This window comes from Pleurodeles waltl, chromosome 2_2, assembly GCF_031143425.1.
Source record: "Pleurodeles waltl isolate 20211129_DDA chromosome 2_2, aPleWal1.hap1.20221129, whole genome shotgun sequence".
In the NCBI taxonomy this organism is placed as follows: domain Eukaryota; kingdom Metazoa; phylum Chordata; class Amphibia; order Caudata; family Salamandridae; genus Pleurodeles; species Pleurodeles waltl.
Genome location: NC_090439.1, coordinates 111,805,679 through 111,825,531, shown reverse-complemented (window position 1 = coordinate 111,825,531; position 19,853 = coordinate 111,805,679). Strand labels below are relative to the sequence as shown.

The 19,853-nt window shown below is 44.0% G+C and overlaps 1 protein-coding gene across 4 annotated transcripts in view; it reads left to right on the top strand.

Moving 5' to 3' along the window:
* Positions 1–19,853, top strand: part of PHLPP1 (PH domain and leucine rich repeat protein phosphatase 1) — a 604,801-nt gene that overhangs the window by 112,693 nt on the left and 472,255 nt on the right. Inside the window, exon 1 of one of the 4 annotated variants that reach the window (XM_069219489.1) lies at positions 13,074–13,166. The exons of the other annotated variants lie outside the window; for them this stretch is intronic. The gene's annotated coding sequence lies outside the window, so the exon portion shown is untranslated. Of the gene's footprint in view, positions 1–13,073; positions 13,167–19,853 lie in introns of those variants that run through there. 4 annotated transcript variants of the gene reach the window in all.

The following is a 19,853-nucleotide window of genomic DNA, read 5'->3' as shown; positions in this document are numbered from 1 at the left end:
CCTCTCCTCCGCAGGAGCGAACATCTGCTCCGAAACCAGCGTCATTGACGGCAAATTCTCTGTCTACGCCGTGCTTGGAGTCCAGACTGAGGTCCAGAAGGATGGTATTGAGGCTCTTGGAGGAGCAGGAGTATCGGCAACAGTTGTTGGAGGAAGGGGAAATTCCTGAGCCTATGGGTGAATTTTAGGGCCTGGACTCTGCAAGTGGCCTGGATACATCTCCTGAGTAGGATTTTTCATCCCCTGGTGAGCTCAAAGTGGAGGCAGCATCTTACCACGGCGTGATAAGAAAGGCTGAGTTTTTGGACCTTCCTCTACCAGCTCCGGAGGTGAAGACGAACATTCTAACTGAGGTGTTGCATCCTTCTGCTACGTTTTCTGAGCCTCTCCTCCCTTTTAATGATACCCTTACTGAGCCCATTCTGGACATTTGGAGGAAGCCTGTCACGACTCCAGCGGTTTCCAGAATTGTGGCTAGGAGGTACAGAGTTGCTCCAGGAGATCTGCAATTTCTTTCTCGGCATCCAACGCCTGAGAGCTTGGTGGTGCAAGCCTCTTGTTCTGCCCAGTCTGCACCCGATTCGTTCCCTGCTACTCCATCAGATAGGGAGTCTAAGCGAATGGAGCAAACAGCGAAGAAGGGCTTCTCCTCATGTAGTATGGCGTTGAAGTCTGTCAATGCTCCCGGTGTGCTGGGGAGGTATATTCATGCCCTGATGGACACTTGTGCCAAGTTTGCCTCAGGATGTAAACGGGTAGTTTGATGAACTCCTGTAGGACACTCAGGTGGCGGCCATGCAGATTATTCAGTCTGGTTTGGATACGGCGGATTCGGTTGCCAGGGCAATGGGCACTTCATTGGCGACCAGAAGGCATGCATGGCTCAGGTCTTCTGGCTTTTCCACAGATGTTCAGACAACTCTGTTGGACCATCCATTTGCTGGAGAAAAGCTGTTTGGGTGCTTTGGAATGTTTTAAAGACAGCAGGGCTACTGCAATTCTTTGGGACTCCAGGCTTCCGCGCCCACACCCTTTAAACCTTTTCAGAAGTTTTGGCTGTGGGTCCTCTATTCATGGGAAGTCCCAGCAGAGCGTGCAACAGCCTGCCAACCCTCTCTATAGGTCTTATAGAGGGCGGGGGAGGGTTAGAATGCGAGGAACCACTCAAAAGCCTCCCGCCTCATCCTCTTCCTCTGGGGGAACTCATCAAGGAAAGCAGCCCTAGTTTTCTCTCTGTCTTGCATCATGTTTCTCCCGTAGGGGGAAGTCTATTTCATTTTCTCCATGAGTGGGAGTCAATCACATTGGACTCTTGGGTACTGAATATTGTGGGGAAAGGTTATGCTCTTCCTTTTCTGGAGTTTCCCCCTTCCATCCCTCCCCGCATTCATTTTGCACGGAAGATCATCTCCTGTTCTTCAGCAGGAGGTGCAGGTCCTTTTCTTAAAGGGTGCAGTGGAGTTGGTTCCAGAGCAGGAAAAGGGTCAGGGATGCTATTGAAGGTATTTCCTGATTCCCAAGAAGGATGGTCGATTGAGGCCTATCCTGGATCTGAGGATTTTGAATTGTTTCCTCAAACAGGAGAAGTTTAAAATGCTGACCCTGGAACAGGTCCTTCTTGCGTTCATCAAGGAAGATTGGATGGTGTCTATCGACTTGCAGGATGCTTATTTTCATATCCCTATCCTGAAGTCACACAGGAAGTAACTCTGGTTTTTGGTAGGGTCGCAACACTAGAAGTTTGCGGTCCTTCCTTTTGGACTTATTTCCGCGCCTCGAGTCTTCACGAAGGTGATGGCAGTGGTTACAGCGGCTCTCAGAAGAAAAATTATATCTGTATTCCCTTACCTGGACGATTGGCCGATCAAAGTCGGGTCTCCAGAGCTTGTGGTGCGTCACTTGCAAATGACAACCCAGTTGTTCAACCTGGGATTTTTGGTAAATGTGCCCAAATCTTACCTGGAGCCCTCTCAGCGCCTCCTGTTCACAGGGGCAGTACTGGACACAACATTGGATCGGGCCTTTCCTCCTCCTCAGAGGGCACAGGACATTCAGACGTTGATTCCAATGTTTCAAGAGGGAGCGGTTGACCCAGTCCTCAAGGTCCTATATCTGTCCTGTCTGTTTGCTTCCTGCATTCTGTTGGTCACTCATGCACGTTGGCACATGAGGGCTCTCAAGTGGTGCCTCCGCAGGCAGTGGTTTCAACACAGAGCGGAATCTGAGTCAATAAGGATCTCCAGAGACGCTGCAGCTGATCTACAATGGTGGGCCGTGGACAGCAACCTTTCCCAAGGAAGGCCGTTTTCTCTATCACCACCGGTGGCCACAGTCATAACGGATGCTTCCACTCTAAGGTGTGGGGAGCTCACCTGGGGGGATCTGGAGGTCAAGGGTCATTGGTCTCCAGTGGAACAGATGTTTCACATCAATCTGTTAGAGTTGCTGGCAATACGTCTAGATCTCAAGGCCTTCCTCCTGTCCCTTCGCGGTCCGTCAGTTCAGGTCTTGACGGACAACACTACCGCGATGTGGTACATCAACAAGCCGGGAGGAGTAGGGTTGTATCTTCTCTGCAGAGAGGCTCTCCGACTCTGTTCCAGGGCACAGGACCATTGGATTTGCATAGTAGCAAACCATCTGGCCGGGGTTCTCAACGTACGTGCGGACAGTCTCAGTCGGCATTTCTCAGCTGATCACGAGTGGCGTCTTCATCCGGACCTGGTTCTTGACATCTTCCGGATGTGGGGATTTCCTCAGATAGACCTGTTTGCCACTCAGGAGAACGCACACTGCCCGTCATTCTACAGTCTCCAGTATCTGGTGCAAGGAGTACTAGAGGATGCATTTCAGATGTCTTGGTGCGACCAGTTGCTTTACGTGTCCCCTCCTCCCCACCCTCCCTCCCCCACCCCCAATACCCTTGATTCCTCGGGTTCTGAGGAAGATTCACCAAGATCGGGCTTAAGTCATTTTAATAGCCCCGGATTGACCAAGAAGGTTGTGGTACACAGACCTTGTCCAACTCTAACTGTGCCTTCCGCTCCGTCTCCCTTACAGGGTAGACCTCCTCTCACAGTTGCAGGGGCAAGTTCTACACCCCCACCTCCAGAGCCTGCACCTACATGCGTGGAGATGGAACTGGGCAATCAGAGTTCCTTTTCTCACCCTCCAGAAGTGGTGAATGTTATCTTATCGGCCAGGCAACACTCCACCAAGACTGTCTATGCCGGCAGATGGGCAACATTTGTTGCTTGGTGTGGAGAGAGATAAATTGATCCCTTGAAAGCCCATTTGTCTGATACTTTGCTTTTTGCTCTTTCCTTGGCACATAAGGGTAGTGTGGTGGTGACAGTGAAGGGCTATTTGTTGGCGCCGTCTGCCTTTCTTTGCCTTCCTGATCAGCCTTCCTTGTTTAAGTCCCCTCTAGTTATTAGGGTCTTGAAAGGCTTGCCTAACAAGTTTCCTCCCACTCCGTTTCTCATGCCTCAGTGGGATTTGAATTTCGTTCTTACTTTTTTAATGGGTTCCCCGTTTGAGCCTATGCGTTCTTGCCCGTTAAGGCTTTTAGTTTTAAAAACAGTTTGCATCACAGCTATCACTCTGCTAGGCGTGGGAGTGAGCTCCAGGCTCTTAGTGTGAAACGTCCTTTTACATCCTTCCATGCTGACAAGGTGGTGCTGAGAACCAGGACGGCTTTCCTTCCTAAAGTTGTCACTCCCTTTCATATGGGGAAATCCATAACACTCTTGTCCTTTTACCCTCCTTCCCATCCTTCAAAAGAGGAGGAAAGACTTCATCGCCTGGACCCAAGAAGGGCTCTGAGTTTTTACATTGAAAGGACAAGAGATTTTCGTGTTGATGATCAACTTCATTGGATATGTGGGCAAGATGAAGGGCAAAGCTGTCCACAAGAGACCCCTTTCCAGGTGGGTCATTCTTTGCATAAAGATTTATTTGCTGGCAAAGAAGGTTCATCCTGAAGGTAATAGGGCCCATTCCACCAGGGCTATGTCTGTCACTTCAGCCTTGGCTATGGGTGTCCCGGTTGCTGAGATCTGTAAGGCCGAAACTTGGGCTTCCCTTCACACTTTCGCTAAGCATTATTGCTTTGACTCGGAAGTTAGGAGGGACGGCCATTTTGCACGATCTGTTTTGCAGGATTTCTTTGTTTGACCAGTCGGGTACTGACCTCTGAGTGCGGGACTCCTTTGGGACTCCTTTGGGACTCCTTTGGGACTCCTTTGGGATTCTATTCATAGGGTGAGGAATCCACAGGTAGTTGTATCCATCAGAAGAACAAGTTACTTACCTTCGGTAATGCTTTTTCTGGTGGATACAGTAGATACCTGTGGATTCCTCAGTGTCACCCGCCACCCTTTTGCCTGTCTGATTTTGTTTATTGTGAAGTGTGTGTGTGTGTGTGTGTGTGTGTGTGTGTGTGTGTGTGTGTGTGTGTGTGTGTGTGTGTGTGTGTGTGTGTGTGTGTGTGTGTGTGTGTGTGTGTATATGTATATATATATATATATATATATATGTGTGTGTTCGATGGCGTGTAGCTGCAGATACACATGCTGTGCACATCCCGCTATCTGGTGTTGGGCTCGGAGTGTTACAAGTTGTTTTTCTTCGAAGAAGTCTTTTAGAGTCACAAGACCGAGGGACTCCTCCCATTTCGACTCCATTGCGCATGGGCGTCGACTCCATCTTAGATTGGTTTTTTTCCGCCATCGGGTTCGGACGTGTTCCTTTTCGCTCCGTGTTTCGGGTCGGAAAGTTAGTTAGAATCTCAGAAAAAACGTCGGTATTGTTTGCGTTCGGTATCGGGTTAGTTACAACAGATCGACACCGAATTTAGAAGAGTTCCGGTGGCCCTTCGGGTTTTTTTTCGATCCTCCGTCGGGGCCTGGTCGGCCCGGCCACGTGTGAATTCAAGGCTGATGGAACGGACCCCATTCCGCTTCTGTCCAAAATGCCATAACAAGTATCCGTATACGGATCAGCATCTGGTCTGTAACTTGTGCTTGTCCCCAGAGCACAAGGAAGATACTTGTGAGGCCTGTCGAGCGTTTCGGTCCAGAAAGACGTTAAGAGACCGAAGAGCCAGAAGACTGCAGATGGCGTCGACGCCGACAGAACAAGAGCGTTTCGAGGAAGAAGAGGAAGCTTTCTCTATCCACGAATCGGACTCGGAAGAGCTCGAGGCCGAAGAAACGCCGAAAACCGTGAGTAAGACGTCGAAACATAAGACTCACAAGAAGTCAACAAAAGCCCAGGGGACGCCACCGCCAACAGGCCATGGCTTAACCCAAACAAGCGGTGACCGAGCCAAGGCACCGAAAAAGGGCACGCTGGTGTCGAAGTCATCCGACTCCGGTCGAGATACTGCCACACAGCAATCTCGGACCCGAGACATCGGCTATGAGAAATTTCAGCACCGTCACAGCGGCACCGAACAAATTCGGCACCGAGACACCACCACGCCGAAAATTACAAAGGTTTCTTCAGAGCCTAAAAAGACCTCCGAAAAAGTTTCGGTTCCGAAACATCCAGCCTCGGAGCTGAAAACAGGTTCCTTTACAGAGGAACAAGGATTGACCTCCCAAATGAAAAAACATAGATTTGGAGAGGAACTTCAAGCCAGACTATACTCAAAGGAGGCTCCGCATTCATCAAGACACAGGGAAGATAACCACTCTTCCTCCAATTAAAATAAAAAGAAAACTTGCCTTTCACGAAAAGGACAAGGAGCCACAGGCAATGGTGGCAAAGAAAACAACTCCTCCACCTTCTCCACCACCATCAGTGCACACATCACCAGTAGCAACTCCTCCACTGATGCACTCCCCGACTCGTACTGCCATGAGTCAAGATGATCCCGATGCATGGGACCTTTACGATGCTCCAGTATCGGACAACAGCCCAGACTCGTACCCTACCAGGCCGTCCCCTCCTGAGGACAGTACATCTTACACACAGGTGATCGCAAGGGCAGCTGCTTTCCATAACGTCACCTTGCATTCAGAACCAATTGAGGATGACTTCTTATTTAACACGCTAACCTCCACTCATAGCCAGTACCAAAGACTACCTATGCTCCCAGGAATGCTAAAACATTCAAAACAAATCTTTCAGGATCCTGTTAAAGGCCGAGCCATAACTCCAAGGGTAGAGAAAAAGTACAAGCCAACCCCAACAGATCCTGTTTATATTACAACGCAGTTAACTCCAGACTCAGTAGTTGTCGGGGCAGCTCGTAAGAGAGCAAACTCTCATACCTCGGGAGACGCACCACCTCCAGACAAAGAGAGTCGCAAATTTGATGCTGCGGGTAAAAGGGTTGCAGCACAAGCAGCAAACCAATGGCGCATTGCCAATTCACAAGCGCTTTTGGCAAGATATGACAGAGCTCACTGGGATGAGATGCAACATTTGATAGAACACTTACCCAAGGAGTTCCAAAAAAGAGCACAACAAGTGGTGGAAGAAGGACAAGTATCTCTAATAATCAGATACGGTCTTCAATGGATGCAGCAGATACGGCTGCAAGGACAGTAAATACTGCAATAACAATAAGAAGGCACGCATGGCTCCGCACGTCAGGTTTCAAGACGGAAATTCAACAAGCCGTGCTAAATATGCCATTTAATGAACAGCAGTTGTTTGGGCCGGAAGTCGACACTGCTATTGAGAAACTCAAGAAGGACACTGATACGGCAAAAGCCATGGGCGCACTCTACTCCCCGCAGAGCAGAGGCACCTTTCGCAAAACACCTTTTAGGGGAGGGTTTCGAGGACAACCTACAGAAACCACAACATCACAAACAAGGCCCACTTACCAAAGCCAATATCAGCGGGGAAGTTTTCGGGGGCAATATAGAGGGGGACAATTCCAAAGAGGTAGAGGAAAATTCCAAAGCCCCAAAAGTCCTCAAATAAGCAGTGACTCACAAGTCACCCATCCCCATCACATAACACCTGTGGGGGGAAGATTAAGCCAATTTTACAAACATTGGGAGGAGATAACAACAGATACTTGGGTACTAGCAATTATCCAGTATGGTTATTGCATAGAATTTCGAGAATTCCCTCCAACAGTCCCACCGAAAACACACAGTATGTCGAAACAACACATAAATCTTCTAGGATTAGAAGTTCAAGCATTGCTCCAAAAAGAGGCAATAGAATTAGTACCAAAACAAGAACTAAACACAGGAGTTTACTCCCTGTACTTTCTAATACCCAAAAAAGACAAAACTCTAAGACCTATACTAGATCTCAGAAATTTAAATACATACATCAAATCAGACCACTTTCACATGGTTACATTACAAGAAGTAATCCCACTGCTCAAACAACAAGACTACATGACAACACTGGATCTAAAGGATGCATATTTCCATATACCAATACATCCTTCACACAGAAAGTACCTAAGGTTTGTATTCCAAGGGATACATTACCAATTCAAAGTGTTGCCATTCGGAATAACAACTGCGCCAAGAGTTTTTACAAAATGTCTAGCAGTAGTAGCTGCACATATCAGAAGGCAGCAAATACATGTGTTCCCGTACCTAGACGATTGGTTAATCAAAACCAACACGCAAAAACAGTGTTCACAACACACAAATTACGTCATAGAAACCCTACACAAACTAGGTTTCTCAATCAATTACTCAAAATCACACCTTCTGCCGTGTCAAACACAGCAATACCTAGGAGGAACAATCAACACAGTAAAAGGAATTGCCACTCCAAGTCCACAAAGAGTCCAAACATGTAATACAAGCCATGTATCCAAACCAAAAGATACAGGTCAAATTAGTAATGAAACTCCTAGGCATGATGTCCTCATGCATAGCCATTGTCCCAAACGCAAGGTTGCACATGTGGCCCTTACAACAGTGCCTAGCATCACAGTGGTCACAAGCACAGGGTCAACTTCTAGATCTGGTGTTGATAGACTGCCAAACATACATCTCGCTTCAATCGTGGAACAGTATAAATTTAAACCAAGGGGGGCCTTTTCAAGACCCAGTGCCACAATGCGTAAACAGCAAAAACAGTTTCATATAAACCACTTAGAACTGTTAGCGGTGTTTCTAGCTCTGAAAGCATTTCAACCCATAATAACCCACAAATACACTCTTGTCAAAACAGACAACATGACAACAATGTATTACCTAAACAAACAGGGAGGAACACACTCGACACAGTTGTGTCTCCTAACACAAAAAATATGGCATTGGGCGATTCACAACCACATTTGCCTAATAGCACAATTTATTCCAGGGATTCAGAATCAGTTAGCAGACAATCTCTCTCGGATCACCAACAAATCCACGAATGGGAAATTCACCCCCAAATACTGAACACTTACTTCAGAATGTGGGGAACGCCACAAATAGATCTATTTGCAACAAAAGAAAACTCAAAATGCCAAAACTTCGCATCCAGGTACCCACAACATCAGTCTCAGGGCAATGCACTATGGATGAACTGGTCAGGGATATATGCTTTTCCCCCTCTCCCACTTCTTCCATATCTAGTAAACAAGTTGAGTCAAAACAAACTCAAACTCATACTAATAGCACCAACATGGGCAAGGCAACCTTGGTACACAACACCACTAGACCTTTCAGTAGTACCTCATATCAAACTGCCAAACAGACCAGATCTGTTAACACAACACAAACAACAGATCAGACATCCAAATCCAGCATCGCTGAATCTAGCAATTTGGCTCCTGAAATCCTAGAATTCGGGCACTTAGACCTCACACAGGAATGTATGGAGGTCATAAAACAGGCTAGAAAACCTACCACTAGACACTGTTATGCAAATAAGTGGAAAAGATTTGTTTATTACTGCCATAATAATCAAATTCAACCTTTACACGCATCTGCAAAAGAGATAGTAGGATACTTACTACATTTGCAGAAATCTAAACTAGCTTTCTCTTCCATTAAAATAGATCTTACGGCAATTTCAGCTTACCTGCAAATTACGCACTCAACTTCATTATTTAGGATACCAGTCATAAAAGCGTTTATGGAAGGCCTAAAGAGAATTATACCACCAAGAACACCACCAGTTCCTTCATGGAACCTCAACATTGTCTTAACACGACTCATGGGTCCACCTTTTGAGCCCATGCACTCTTGTGAAATGCAATACTTAACGTGGAAAGTTGCATTTTTAATTGCCATCACATCTCTAAGAAGAGTGAGTGAGATTCAAGCATTTACCATTCAAGAACCATTTATTCAAATACACAAAAATAAAGATGTTCTACGGACCAATCCTAAATTTTTACCAAAAGTAATCTCACCGTTCCACTTGAATCAAACAGTAGAATTACCAGTGTTCTTCCCACAGCCAGATTCTGTAGCTGAAAGAGCACTACATACATTAGACATCAAAAGAGCACTAATGTACTACATTGACAGAACAAAACTAATTCGAAAGACAAAACAACTATTTATCGCCTTTCAAAAACCTCATACAGGGAATCCTATTTCAAAACAAGGCATTGCTAGATGGATAGTTAAGTGCATTCAAACCTGCTATCTTAAAGCTAAAAGAGAACTGCCTATTACAACAAAGGCGCACTCAACCAGAAAGAAAGGTGCTACCATGGCCTTTCTGGGAAATATTCCAATGAACGAAATATGTAAGGCAGCAACATGGTCTACGCCTCATACATTTACCAAGCACTACTGTGTAGATGTGTTAACTGCACAACAGGCAACAGTAGGTCAAGCTGTACTAAGAACATTATTTCAAACTACTTCAACTCCTACAGGCTGAACCACCGCTTTTTGGGGAGATAACTGCTTATTAGTCTATGCACAGCATGTGTATCTGCAGCTACACATGCCATCGACCGGAAAATGTCACTTACCCAGGGTACATCTGTTCGTGGCATTAGTCGCTGCAGATTCACATGCGCCCACCCGCCTCCCCGGGAGCCTGTAGCCGTTTAGAAGTAGATCTTAAACATTTGTACATTTGTAAATATATTACTTGAAACTTCATTATGTACATACGCATTCACTCCATTGCATGGGCACTATTACTAGCATACACAACTCCTACCTCACCGTCTGCGGGGAAAACAATCTAAGATGGAGTCGACGCCCATGCGCAATGGAGTCGAAATGGGAGGAGTCCCTCGGTCTCGTGACTCGAAAAGACTTCTTCGAAGAAAAACAACTTGTAACACTCTGAGCCCAACACCAGATGGCGGGATGTGCACAGCATATGAATCTGCAGCGCCTAATGCCACGAACAGATGTACACTGGGTAAGTGACATTTTCCTTTTGTTTGATTGGCACATGTTGTGCTTCTGTAGTCTGTATTAACCTGTTAGCCTCAAAGGCAGGTAAAAAATGGTGAAACTGACGTCAGCACGCCGGTGAGGACTTCTTATGGCTCCAATGACGTCAGACGGAGTCGCATGCAGAGAAGTGCAATTGTGATGTCCTTGTTGACATGGGAGCTAGGAAGAAAATTTCTGTTGAATGCTGGCGCATTGGGAGAATTCATAAGGTGAGGAATCCACAAGTAGCTACTGTATCCACCAGAAAAAGCGTTACCAAAGATAAGTAACTTGTTCTTTCCTCCCACTCTGTTTATCATGCCTCAGTCGGACCTCAGTCTTGTCCTTACTTAATGTGTGATCCCTTTGAGTTGTGCACAATTGTCCCTTACAGCTCTTTACTTCCAAAACAGTTTTTCTTGTTGCTATCACTTCTGCTCTGAGTGAGTGAGCTTCAGGCTTTTTCTTCAAAGCCCCCATTTTTGTCTGTGCACCCTGACAAAGTGGTGTTACGCCCCTGGGCCTCATTCCTTCCCAAAGTCGTTACACCTTTTCATGTATGCCAGTCCATCACTTTGCTTACTTTTTACGCACCCTCACATCCTTCCCAGGAGGAGGAGGAACTCCACCGCCTGGGTCCAAAAAGAGTGTTTGTGTTCTATCTCTCTCACGCTAAAGATTCCCGGGTGGACTATCACCTCTTTGTTAGATATGTGGTTGCCAAGAAAGGGAAGGCGGTGCAAAAACGTACCATTTCACGATAGCTACTTCTTTGAATCAAAATGTGCTACGCTTTGGCACAGAAGCAACCCCCGAGGGCTTGTGCGCTCATTCCACCAGAGCAACTGCTGCTTCCACTGCATTCGCATGTGGAGTTCCTGCCCTGAATATCTGCCAGGCAGCTACGTGGGCATCCCTGCACACGTTTGCTAAACATTACTGTCTAGACAGTCGGGTCCGCATGGACGACTACTTTGGTCATTCGGTCCTGCAGGACTTTCTAGTATGATCTTGGTTTACAGCCCACCTCCGAGGATGGCATTGCTTGGGTATCTATTCTAAAGTAAGGCATCTACAACTTTTTACTTAATTTCGGTAGCGATATATCTGGTAGAGACATATTCTAGTTGCAGAGTCCTTACCGACCCACCCATCCTCCCTGCGTGCAAACTGATTTCTTGGGGCAGGGCTTCCCCCCCTTAGCTATGGCACACCGGTTTCAGTGTTCTTCGCCGCTGTGCGCTTTGGCGTGGAAAGTCGTGAAAAAAAACTGATGTCACTGTGCTGAGAATGGCATCACGGCAACAATGATGTCTGCAGAGTCGACCGATGACACCCAACGACACACAAGGGTATTGCTCGAAGAAATATCTCTGGAGCCAGTCGGACGCCTGGGGGTAAATTCTAAGGTAAGGAATCTGCAACTAGAACATGCCACTACCAGATATATTGTTACTGAAGGTAAGTAACTTGTACTTCACAACACATCACAAGCCTTGCACTCAAATTTGCGTGCCATGCTTTTTTTTATATGAACAGTACTTTGACAAGAACTAAAAGGTTCTCTTGTACGTACGTGAGTATGTACTGTTGCTGCCTACATCCCGAGGCATTCATCAAAGTGGAAAATAAGGGGGGCAGTCCCCAGTAAGACCTGGCTAGGCTCTGCAAGGGTACAAGCATGGAGGAAAACCAGCATTGGCAAAACCAACTCAATTTTTTTTTGAGGGGGGCAGCTGCTAGGCCCTCCATTTATAAAAAGAAAAAAAAAAAAATATATATATATATATATATATATATATATATATATATATATATATACATCTTTTTTTTTTTTAAAGTGTCCGAGAGCAAGAATATTTTTTGGGGTATGAACTGTTTGTGGAGAAATGCTGATAGAATTGCTATAAAAGACCCTGTATAATGTGTTGTTTTTTTAGTTTTAGAAAGCATTCTGAAGGAAATTACTTTGTACGTGGATGTTTTCATTGTGAAAGAGCCGAATGTAGTATGTCACAGTGAAGTCAGCCAAAGGCTGAAGTGGGCTGACCCTGTGTCTCATTCCAAATGTTGTAGAGGGTGGAATAAAAATGTGAATGACACTGTAGCAGAGCAATAGATGTCGAAGGCTTGATGACAGTCCCCTATAAGTAAGCGTAATCAGCATACTCTCTTGGCACTGAAGATGAAGGCAGAATTGTGTGGGTTTTTTTGTGTGTTTTTTTTTTTTAAATAAACACTCCTGCGAGTTGGTCCATGCTGCCACGATGGCAGACTAGAGAAGAAACCAATAGCTCATGTTTCATGGGCTTGGAGGTACAGTACGATAGGTTTGAATGAAACTGACATTCCAGCAAAAACAGTTGGCCATACAGCTTGAAACTGCTTGGGATTGGGTGAAATTATTGAAGCTGGCCAGCTGTAAAATTAAGCTGAAAGACTGTTCATGGATCCACTGCATGTTCTAGTTGAAGTACTGCATGTTGCGGTTTAAACATAATTGCCTTTCCTGACCCTTGTAGAAGTGTGCGTAAGAGTATGTTGGAAAAAATGTCAGCATTATTTTGAGTGTTGTATTAATGACAAGGAATGGTTAACTTAACGAGAACAGTTTTTCATAAACTGAGATACTCGATCTCTAGTGCAATGTGTATGACTGAATTTTATTCAATCAAAGCCGCGGAGTCATTCACACATGTAGTTTTCATGTCCTAGGAAATTGAATTTGGGACCAGAGAACCCGCATGTTGCTGTTCTAGCCTGAAAACTGATTTAACGAGTGAGTCAAGCCAGAAAATCCGTCCATTGCGGTTTCCTTGGACGTGGTTCTGCAAATTGTCACAGGTACTATCGCCCATTTAATTCAAACGAGTGTAATTGATTACATTCCTTAGCAACTTGGCACCTTTCTTGTATCAACCTTAATGCGTTTAAACATCTTGCAGGGTAGCTGTCTTTTGAAACTGGACTGGTAAACTCTAGACCTAAGATCAAGGTGGTATTCATGGCTGTAAAGAGCCTGATGGACTTGTGTTGGGTCACCCAGTTTAATGTAGCAGCAGTGATGCTGTAGGTGCACACAGGGGTAACTATTACCAGGCCCACTATTTGCCATTCGCCCTCCCAACTGCAAAACTCGGTTTACAATCTCATATTGACGTCATCGTAAGTGCCATGGAATCTGGTGTAGGTTAAGATTATTTTTTTTTTGTTTTTTTTTTTGGTTAATGTGCCTGCCTTCCAGAGTCTCATTATCTTGGTAAATGCTGAAGGTCTTCGGGGGTTGGGGTGTTGGGTATTATTTCATGTATTATTGATTTTCATTTCCGTCTTGCTTTGTTTACTGTGGGTATAGCACAAACGTCTACTTTATCAGCATCTCTTGGCTTGGTGCCTTGTCACTTCATCCGCATTTTAATAGTGTTGTTGTCTACCTTCCTGCTCACCATATCCATGTGTGGATCTTTTTACTTCAGTATTTTTTCACATTGCGTGTAATGATAATTCAATCTATCTTGGCCATTGCCCCTCCTCCTGTACTGTTCTAGCCCCACTCTTGCATTATAGATCTATCCAAAACATGCAGAATGAAGATAGACAATATAGTCATTGGATGTGTGAATGCCCCACCTCCTTCTCCACGTCTATGCATTTCCAACATGGTTGCCACTGCCTTGCCCCTACAAAAAGATTTTCCTGTCCCAATACTCCAAGTTCCTCTCTTGTGTTGCTAAATCTCCTGGACTGGAAGTTTTGACAAAACAAAATGACAGATGCAGAGTTAAGGTCCGGAAAACCCTCTTGGCCCTCTGTTGTAGAACAGACTCAACCTAGTAAAAATACTTTCCAGCAGAGACCACATGTGAGACTCCGTGACCAAACTGCTCATCTAATATCATTGGAATCGGTTGGAAAGGATTCCGAAGGAAAATGGTGCAGCACTCAGACCATTGGATATATGGAATTTGTGCATCTTGACCTGGCTACAAAGCAGTGGAGTGCTCTGCAAGAAATGTAAGCTTACAAAAAGAGTAGCTTATAACAAAATGCAGTTTGTGAAGGTTTATGGGATATTACACAGGCTGAGCGGAATCTTTAGTTTGTGTGGTTGGAACAGCATATCATGTAATTCAATGGGATGATAGGGTGCAGCAGTGCCTTGATTTGCAATAGTGCTGCTTCAGGAGGTGCTAGTGCAACCTGAGATGCTGGTTATGAAGGCTACGTAAGGAGGTGAGGTATCCTTATGTGTTGGGAGGCGGTAGTAGGGGTCTCTGACAGCAGGTGAGATACTGTTAAATTGCCAGAGACCCCAGATCGTGCAACCTGTGGCATGGAGTACAGTTTAACAGAGGTGAGGTTGGGTTCTGAAACTCGTTAGCAGAGTGATGTGGCCGTTAAAGTCGCAGAGGATCAAAGCTTGTACAGTAGTTCTGAAGGCCTGTTCTGGAATGAAAGAGTTTACCTTCCAAAGCAGCAGTGGTTGGTGTTAAGCAGTTTTTTATCTTATGAATGATTTTAGGTTGACCATTTTGCTGAGCCACTGTTCTAGGCAAATGATGACTGGAAATCGATCCACATCTACAATTTTTAAACAGATGAGTGCATATACGGAAGTCAATAGGTTACCAGTAAGGCTTATTCCTCAAAGTTCTTTTTTTTTCCCTTCAGTTAAGACCTTGTGAAACCTGGTGTATTAATTGAAAGTTCACGAGGCTAATGACTTAGTGGTTGGAAATGAGTTGTGGTAAATGCAATAATTATATTCTACCTGGATGTTATTTTGATTTCACAACTTGATAGTGCAAAAGATACAGGCAAGCAGACCAAATGCTTATCGTACTCTGGCTGGAATAGTCATAAGCTAATTAACCATTTCAATAATTTTTGGAGTGCTAAATTTCTCAATGCGACCTTGTGGTTCACCCTATAAACGTTTTAGAATGGTGGACATTTTATTGCTTTGCAAGAGGTTGTTGAACCAATGCTGAAGATGCTTTGTAGGATACAAAGAAATGCTAGATTACTGGTGAATCTGTGTTAAATAGTTAATTCTAAATGGAATAGCCCAGTGGTTCCCAACCTGTGGTCTGGGGACTTCTGGGGGTCCGCAAAGCCTCCTCAGGGGGTCCGTGACTGCTTAGAAAATGTAATATTTTTAACAGATTAGGTCCCCATCTTTCAGTAATAACTCAGTGGGGGGGTCCCTGGATTCCGATTAGGATTTAGTAGGGGTCCTGGGTTCCAGTATTGATAAAGTGGGGGTCCACAGAAGTCAAAAGGTTGGGAACACTGGAATAGCCCATATCTTGAGATACCTTGCGAAACTGGGTAACCTAAAAATGGAAAAATAAAATCTCTTCACCTGTTGGATTTCGACTAGTGATTAGTGAAAACAAGATCCCTAGTTATTCGGAAAGAGGTTTAAAAAGTTATAAATCACATTAGAGTAGTAAGACTGCTAAGTATGCCAAGACAAAATAAGCAGTAACATTTCTGCCTGGAAGAGGCATCCTACTTATCAGCCCCGAAATGACAGAATACTCTCAGTATAGGGGTTTGATTAAATGATAAAGATTTCTAAATGGTAACTGTATTTAATGCTTTGAAAGAGGAGAGCCGCACAATTAGCTGAGCAGAGGCCTTGGTTAAGATGGATCCAAACTAGGTGGTGTGGATCAACTGCAACTCCCAGCATCTCTGCAGAAGAAATCACTGCTGCGTGAGTGAACAAGACTTAAGAACATCGAGGTTGCAGTCTGGGTAGTTAGGCTTGAGTATAGGCTCTGTCAAAGCTTTTGATGAGTGTGGCAGTGTAAAAGGGTGGCATATAACATAGGAGAGAAGCAGGGAAAACCCAGAGTACATCCTCACAAAACTGCAACTATTCACCAATTAGTACTTGTTGTGTAACTGAAAAGGTGGAAATACCCATCCCCAAGTGTGAAGGAAGTGTTCTTTTTTTCTTCCTAAGAAAATAACATTTTCTTAACATTTGAAGAGCTAGGTATTTCCTTCTTTTCAGTTCAGTACTAGTTGTTGTATAATACAATAAGGCGACCCAAAACACATTTTTGCAGTGAGGTTTCTTATCCTGCAAGTGGGCTTCAAAGGATACAAAGCCTACGAAAGTGCCGAATCATAGGTCTGCTATTGGCACCACAAAAAAGAACAGCCGGACTTCTGCATTATATCGGGTTTGCAACTTATTGGAAGGTATCACTGACATCCTGCAGGAGAAACTTTACTTCTGTATCTAATTGTCGTCTGCATCACTCCCATCGTCCTGTTTTGCCTTGGGGAGGGTTACTTTCTCTGACGTTTAATTGCCCTGCTGTTAGGATAGGTGGGTAAAAGACACGGTCCGTGGAATTTTTTTAAAAAAAAAATCGAATTGCTGGACAGGGCATGGTTTCTTTCATAAATAAAGGGGCGCAGACTGGCATATCCAAACTCGAACATACCCTCTTTTGGTAGCTGTTAGAAATTCCAAGTTCAGTAGAGCTTTGAACAGGCACAAGAGCAAAAACGTTGTCAAATTAGCCATAAGCCATTTGTCTGCGTACCAGCGTATCGTGGGATCTTTGTATTTGGAATGGCCTAATTATGTGCCAGCGTTAAGCACCACTTCTGTTTGGTTATGCCCAGCCGTTACACCCAACTCCAGGGATTTCTTTCTGTGTTCATGAACACTCTCCCTTGGTGATTCTGCCTTTTGTTTTCCTAGTCTCTGGCTTCTTTGCTGAACGCTGTCCCTTAGTCGAATGGCATTCCTAGTTAAGGTTCCGTTTATGATATGGGTTTTGCATTTTAAGGAGAACTTCTGCTTCTCTTCATATCTGGTTGATCAGTGCATCCTTCAATCATTCTTCATGTGATGAGGATACAAGGGCATCATGGATGAAAGCCAGCATGGCCTACAGAGGATGTTGCCCAAACACATTGGGCTATTGTTTTTCTATGGCACTGAAGTTAAAGTGCCTACAAACATTTCAGTTCAGTGTGCACTATATCAACACTGTCTGTCGAAGTTTTTGTAATATTTTGTGATCTGCAGCACAGGAACTACAGTAAATAATAAAAATTATTTAATTTTATGTAGGTTCCAGGAAATGCCCCAGGTCTGTTTAGCATGAGGCACTGATCTTGTCCCTCCCTTGGGAGTAGTGCGGTAATGTGCTGTATGCCGCCTGTGCTACTAAATATGATGGTGCCCCTGGTAGCAATCTGCACTATCCTTTTTCTTTTTTACGTGCTATTGTTGTGGTTACAGCCCAGGATACTTTATGGCATTTTTAACTGCATCCAGTCACAATTCTATTGTATTTTTAATGTAAATGCATCAAACTTTTGAGGGACAGGTGGATCATTGTTGTAGACCGCAGCCAAATATCTTCCACGTAGTCAGCTGCATTAGGTACATCTTGGCTGAACCATGAAAGTATATAAAACAATTCGTCTACTTCTGTTAAATTCTGATCAGGACTTCCCTTCCTCATGGAGAAGGGATATGCTAAAGATTTGGTGCCTGTGTGATTATGGTTTCCGTGGTAGTACCCGAGAAGGTCATTGGTATTGGTGCACAGGCTTCCAATCTATTTTTAGGCGTTTTGGAGTGTTTACCCATTTAAATTTTTTAAGTTAGGACGGTTAGCCTTACATTGATATGTATGTAGAGATGATTATATAGCGCACACCTTGCTTCAAAGTCGGCATACGTTTTATAGCTCCAAGGGGTACAAGATGAGGAATTGGCATTTTGTGGTTTAATTACTGCATCATTGAGAACTGATCACATACAAGTGTTGGTTGGGTGAATTTTGTTCATTGCGTTTGAGTAAACTGTAGGGAAGCTCAGTGTCAGTGTGAACCACGTTTTTTTTCACTTGAACGCTTAAGTTTGCCTCTAAATATATTGCTTTTCATCAGGTCCTGGTCCCCTCTGCAGTGTTTGTGTGTGTTCGGACACCTGTAACAGGGTTAGTATATCACTACACACTTGTTTATTTAGCCAACCATGTAATTTGACTCTTTGGCAGCAACCAATTCCATCATCTGTGTTTTTGCTTAAACAGAACAGGGAAGGCCCGCCTCATGTGCTCTTTGTTCAAGGTGACTGTTGATGTTTTATGATTTGTTAAGGTCATGTTGTTTCCCACCTATCCTGAAAGGATGAGCCTAAGTTGTCAGTATAACACATTTCAGGTGATGTAGTCTTTGGGTGAATTGGTTCTTGAGACACATTGCTTGAAATTAGCATTTGGCGTTTCTGTGCTACTAAAAGTGATGTTCTCTGGGTTTGCTCCTATGATATCTGTGCTCGCTTTGGGATTTGTATCTGTTATGGTGGCTACTTGATTTAAGCACTCCTATCTAAATAAATATCCCACAGGTCCCAACTTTGAAGCATGATACTGCCGAATTATCATTTGTTCCTTTCGGCACCTACAAGTTGACCCTTATTCAAAATGTCTAACTAATCTACACTAGGATTCACTATAATTATGGTTTAATTTAGTTAATCATGCTATTCAGAATGTCCTTTCTCAGTAAAGGGAGGGTCTCTTATTTATAGAACGCTGGACTCTTGGCGACAGTTGTGGGACTTGCCTCATCTTCGAGTCTGCTCATATCCAAGGACACGTTGTCCTAAGAGTTTTTCTATCCTGTTTTAAAGCAGTTGTAGATGTGTGAAAATGTTTCACTCTGAGGCGGCCTGTTAAAATTGTGTGTTGCAAGTGTATTTATTATATTATTTGCTATCTTGCTATCGAGAGATTAAAAAATATTTTTGAAATACCTATCGTGGTACATTCGAAATCTATGTAGGATATTTTAAAAAGTTGACTTGTCTCTGCACTCTGACCGTAAACCAAACAAAGGTCTTGAGCATTTGTCAGGACAAAAAAATGGACTCGTGCATGGTCAATGCAGAGCCCTCATCACTGTTTGTACTCACATAATTACAACTGTTAGCTCTAGTATATTGACATGTAATGAAAGACAAAATATAGACGTCACACCATTGAAAAATGTCCTTTCGTTAATTCATAATCAAATGAAAAAAGATCATGTCAGCTGTCTAGTGAAGCTTTCCGTATTCATTCATTAGCCACTTGATACAAACCTCTAAAGATGTTCACCAATACAGTTGCAAGGCAGAAAGCCACAATCATCCAAACGATGACATTTGTGGGCTAGCAGTTATGGAAATAGTAGTTCCTCCCAGTCTTGTTATCACAGGCAGTGATGAATGATAAGATCTTATTCACTGCAGGCTGTTGCATTTTAAAATATATGAAAAATGACTTTTGACAACAATTGGACCATAACATCCAGTGTAGGGGGCCCTAGTATTGTATCCCTTCTATTCGATAGACTTTCCATATATTTTTTGTGTGGTAAGCTTACTCCTTATATGGCACGAGCCATTCATTGAGAAATGAGGAAAGTGTAACATCTAATTTGTAGCATAGTTATAAAATAAAGACCATTCCACATCATCATGTTAGTCCTAAAATAATATGTATG